Source organism: Aethalodelphis obliquidens, unplaced genomic scaffold, assembly GCF_003676395.1.
Source record: "Aethalodelphis obliquidens isolate GAN/ISIS:26980383/991018 unplaced genomic scaffold, ASM367639v1 scaffold3, whole genome shotgun sequence".
NCBI lineage: Eukaryota > Metazoa > Chordata > Mammalia > Artiodactyla > Delphinidae > Aethalodelphis > Aethalodelphis obliquidens.
Genome location: NW_020837947.1, coordinates 40,405,700 through 40,411,848, shown reverse-complemented (window position 1 = coordinate 40,411,848; position 6,149 = coordinate 40,405,700).

The following is a 6,149-nucleotide window of genomic DNA, read 5'->3' as shown; positions in this document are numbered from 1 at the left end:
CAGAACCTCATCCTCCAGATCAGGTCCAGGTAGATGAAGTTCTGGTGCAATTCCTTATGCAAATTATGGAATTGCTAGAATCATTCCATTTCAAAAAAAAAGAAAAAAGGAATATAAAAGATTAACATTTCAGAAATGGTGTAAGGCTATAATGGTATAAGGGAGCAGGTTGGTATAAGGAGGAAGGATGAAGCCATTGCCATAAGAAGTTCAGGGTGTCAGGGAGATCGGTTTATAAAGGAACTGGAGTAGAGGTTCATGGATAGCCTTCCTTTAGCCTTAAGGCTCATTTCTCCTGCTGCATTGAATGAGGAATGGGTGTCGAAATCGAACTTGGTTAAGCAAGCTGCCCCTTTCCTCTAGCACTAAAGCATCACTGCATGGGGTGGCCCAGGAACTTTATTTCTAGGCCTTGTGCATAGGACCCTGCACAGCTCAAACAACTGTAGTGCTGAAAGGGCCCACTTCCTGTCATATCCGTCTGCATAGTTCATTTCACTCTGCCTATTAACATTTCTCCCTTGTTCAGAGCAATGATGCTGCATAACACTGAGTTATTATGTAAAAGCTGTATGCTGCTGTGCTGATAATTGGAAACTTCCAACTTTATGTGGCCCAGTGGAACAAAGTAAGCCTGCTGGCTTTAGTGGTGTAATGCATTTGTTTTAGAAGAAAGGGATATTTAAATTGAGTTTGGGTGCTTGCTTACAGGTTTGACTGTTAAGGTTCTTATGTGATGTGTTAACTGTGTAGAGGCTAACTCCAACTTGGAAATTACAGGGCCAACTCTAGGAACTAAATAGTATAAGATAATGTAACACATAATTTTTAAAAATGAGCTTCTATGTAAACCATTATACAGAGTCTATCAGAGAGATTTAAAAATGTGTAAGACAATTCCTGCTTTTAAAGAGATTATATTTGTTAGTGGGAATAACAGATAAGCTGATGCCCATATTACAAGGCAGACTATAATAAGTATAAAGAGAGAGAGATAAGCAAAATGTCATAGAATCTCTCAGAAAAGCAATGAATCAGGAAAAGCTTCATGTAGGAGGGTGTTATTTAAAATGGGCATTGAGAAGCAGTAATCTGAGAAGAAACTTACTATTCTAGTCTGATAATAATAGAAGACCTGGGTGTAGGACATTGCAGAGTAGTCTTGGAGAATAAGAAATAGTTTACTTGTTCTAGAGTTGGGATATGACAAGTTTTTTATATATATATATATATATATATGTTTCTGAACTCTACCTACAACTTACTAACATAGAATGTCTGAAGATGAAACGAAACAGTCTCTCTCACCTTCAACTCTTCTGGTTTGAAATCAACTTGAGTGTAGGTTACATATGAGAGAATATCAGGAGATAAGATTGGAATTTAGGTAGATGGGACACATATGGTATTGTCTCAATAAAATATTAATAATTTTTTTCAATAAACTATTAATAAGTAACTGCTGAAATTTCCTGATCTGGATTGTAATATACTTGCACATTATGATAATGTTGCACATTAGGTGATTCAAAGGTAAATAAGATAGAATTCCTATACTCTAAAGACTCATAGTCTTGTAAGGGAAATAAAAACAGACAAAATGACAATTTAAGACAGTGTGATATATGGGAGTATCAGAGAGAAATTCCGACTGTATTTCAGATATGAATCAAACATTTTCTTATTTTCACTCATTTGAGCCTCTCCAGCCCCTCGGTAATCGAATGATCACATAAAATACTTTGACAGCTGAGGAGCACTATAAAAATTTGTCCCAAAAGAAGAGAAACTGTAGGACTAGGACCAATTAAGTGGTTAGTTATTGCAACAGTCTGGGTGAGATGCTAAAATTTTGTTTCAAGTAGTATCTCTCAATGAAAAATTCTAACAAAAAACCAGGAAAAGTTTATCTTTGCAGTGTAAATGGGATTGTATTGAATTGATGTCATTGATGATTTAATTGAATTTTGATGAAGTATACAATCTGAGTCTCATGGATCCAGAGTAGATACTGGCTGACCTTGCTCAGGAAAAGGAAAAAGAGCAAAGTTTTTGGTCTGGTAACTGGGCATACTGAATTCAACAGACTGATTGCATAGTAGCAACCTAGAGAAATGAGGTTTCAGCTTCAATCTCTTTACATGTATTTTTATCCTTGATTGGTTCCATGCTTAAAGACTGATTCCTGGGGATAGGCACCTATCTTTAATGTGGACTGCAACAGTAATAAGAGAAAATGAAAGGATCAGCACATATCTTTCTGCACTCTGGGAAAAATAATTCCAAGTCCATGGACCAGTTATTGCAATTTCCAGAGGACAGCCCAGCCCAGTGACCAGTACTCTCAGTATAAAAACTACATCTTCATCTCATATTGGAACTCAAGACACAGATTATGAGTATGAATTTTTATTGTGCTCATTAATTTTGAAAATACTTCCCTATATGTTGTCCTGCAGTTACCATGGACTAAGGGGCTGGGCAGACTTAAATGAACGAAGGAAAGAACAAATTTTTTCATACCTGAAGTAAAGTAGGAATTTCTCTTTGATATTTCATATATCACACTACTTTTATTATGATTATTTATGTGTTTATTTCTCTCAGCAGCCTGAGTCCTCAGAGTGCAGAGATTCTATCCTGTTTATTTTTACATCCCCAGAAATATCTAGCATGGTATTTTTCAGAATGGTGATTTTTAATAAATGTTTGTCGGCATAATTAGAATTAAATATACAAATTATTTAGTCATTGGTGAAATTTGGCAAAGATGCCCAGAGAATGGTTCTCCATATAGAAATTAATATGATCAGTATGTTCTAAGAAATTTTAATGTGTTGTATCATTTAATAATGGTTTTATTAGATAGACATTATCATTATTCCCATTATACCAGTATAGAAACTAAGGTCCAAAGAAAGTAAGCAGCCTTCCTAAGGATACACAGGTAGGAAATAACATAGCCATAATGTATAATTAGCATATTACCAGGGTCTGAGCTCTTAACCACTTTGCTGTTGCTTATGTTAATTCTGTCAGCGTAATTTTTGTAACTGTAATTTACAAATTTTTGTACCCCCTATATTTGTGAGGTGGTTTCTACAGCAAAGGGGCTCTGTGTGTTATCTGCCATCACAAAACAACTGTGGAAGGCCAGCAGGGCAAGTGTTATCTTTATATTACAGGTGAAGAAACTAAAGCTCTAAGAGGCTGTGATTTCCCCCAGAGCCACAGAGCTCTTAACTGGAAGAGCTTGCACTAGATCATGCTCTTATGATTCCAGTTGAACTTGGTTTCCTCATTTGTGTTATGGAGTTCCTACACTACAGTGTTTTGTGAGTAAAGTAAAGTACCTTACTACAAAATATGCATCCAATAAATGTTTTCTTCTCAACCATTATTATTATGCTAACTTTATATCACATGATGACTAATATTGATAACACCTCTCAAAACAAAAGCAGATTTCTCTTTCAAGATTGGGTTTAGAATTCTGTATTACTTCCACGTGGGTAAAGCTTTATTTTCTTCATCATTCATCTATTTTTTTCTTTCCCTATTATCAAGCTTGACTGTTAATCATTCTATTTAATCATTGTTTACATTGGGAATATACATATAAATTATTAAAATTATACTTCTGGTTCCCTGTTCATATCCTGTCTCTATGATGTTCTGAAATTAACATTTGTAGTATCTGGTATACCTTCCATAATTAATTTTGTTGGCGTAGTTCTCAGACTCTTTGTTTCCATTTTTATGCTTTGTCATCAAGTTACCAAATTGTTGAAAACTTCACTTTATTCTAGCTTTTTCATGTTTATGTGTGAAATTTCACCAGCCTTAGCTAGAGTGTCATCTTTGAGTCTTCGGCAAATACTGGAGTCAAATTCTTCAAGGTTCGATTGACTGTATGTACTGGCTAAATGTTTTTGAGATTGTTGACCATGTTACCAGCACCAGAAGTGAGTGTGAATTTTGTCCTAAAAGGGCAAAATAATATGGGAAAATATTGTGTTCTCTGAGCATCATTGTAAAGAGGAGATAGTGTCATTAATTTTGTTAATGTATAATTGCTCAAATTTTTCTTGGCCCTGATCGCTTGTAAAATAGAGTTGCATTCATTTATTCATTTTTTAATGGAGCAAAGATAGTCATTTAAGCAGGTGATGCTGGAACAACTGGATATCTACATGTAAATAAATGAATCAAGACACAGACCTTAGACCTTTCAAAAAAATTAACTCAAAATGGTTCATAGACCTTAATGTAAAATGCAAAAATATGAAACTCCTAGAAGATAAGATAGGAGAAAACCTAGATGACATTATGCTTAAACCTAAACATAACTAAAACAAAAGAACTTTGAAAACCAAGTGCAAACAGTATCAATGCCAATAACAAACCAATAAAAATTAACAACAGAATTTTAATATGATGAAGCCTGAAATTATCACTCTGCTGAAACCACTGTGTGGTCGTAGAAGTGACAGGCATGGTGCAGGTTTTGTTAAGCTCCGTGTAACCAGGCTCTCCCCTTTTGTGCTGTGACATCTCGTGGTTCAAATGCTTCCTTTTTTACTAAGTTCATCATTTTCTCTTGTCCTTCAACCCAAATTGTGCATTTTGTTGCCATTTGAATTGTAAATACAGGCACTAATGAGGGCACACATATTACCCAGCAGCAGAATCCAGATAACTTAAACATGTTTATTTTAATTATTTTAGGTTATCATAAATAAGAAACTCAAATTAGAAAAAAAGTCTCAGAGTACTCTCAGGATTTTGAAAATATATTTTTTCTCCAGACAAATGATATAGTGATTGATAGGGAATTATTACATTTTTCTTAGGTTTCCATACATCAATTCATTTTTTATTATTTCATTTGAATCTAAATTCCTTTAATTATTTTCCAGAAGCTGTTAGGGTAATGCAAATAGGGGCTTTTATTTTTTTCATGACTTCTAAGAAAAGTTTTTATAAGTTGTATATTGGAAATTCATCATAAACTTATTCCTCCATCAATGTATCTATAATATAGAATATGTAGCCTAATCAAGTAATAATGTGGCAGAAGTAGTCATTAAATATTTTGAGGTCTAGTTTGCCTGTGGTTTTAAATTGAAATAAAAATTGGCATATTACCTAATGTCCCTTTTTCTACCATTTTGTATATTTGCAGATTAGTATCATAATGACACGAGCTAAATGTGATTATTTCTAACCTTTTCTATTACTCTGAATATAGTAAGTTTGTATAATGAACAAAAAGCCATTTGAATCATTGATTTATTATTTAAATTTATTATTGCGGTTTTCCCTTTGCTCATATCACTATAGTAACCTCTTAGTGTCAGCCTATTGATTATTTTGTATTATCTTACCATTTGAACTTGTAAGTAGTAAGAAATATGCAAGTATTCCTCATTATTTATGGGAGCTATGTTAACGATAGTACGTATTCTCTATGATTTTGCACATAGCAATGGGAATTATTTCCTACTTTTGCTCTTATATTTTTGACAAATGATAACATGCTTTTTATTTCACATTAAGCAATTTTACAAGTAGACAGCTGTAGTCTGTGGCATTATATATTTGCATTTATTTCTGTAGCGAGTTAACTTAGGTGGATAAGTTGGCAAATGTGAACAAAATAAATATTGTGTGTTTAATAAATGTACAGGTTTTGCCTCAAAATCTTGGCCAGGTCCAGCTTCATAGGTCATCCAGGACCTGATGTGGATCAAACTGATTTGTTACCTCTGGAAAGTAAACTGAGTCTTCATGGTTCTGTATAGATGAGGAGCAGATTCTGTATATGGGTATTCTTACAGTTATTTAAGCCTGCAAATTTGTACATTTATAGAGAATCATGGACAGTATTTTCCCCCTTTAATGGGATTTCCTATGCTGACAGTGAACAAACGTATATAGTCATTACTAAAAAGAGAATCTTGATTTGTTTATAATAATACAAGTTCCTAATAGGGGCCAAAATACTATTATTTTCCCACTTTTAATGGCAACTGCCATATCTAGAGATAGACTATTTCCTACCCCAACCCCTGCTCCTCACCATTTTTCTTTCCTGAATTCTGTTTTGAGGCTCTCAACAGCTTTTTTTTTTTTTTTTTCAAGTGAGA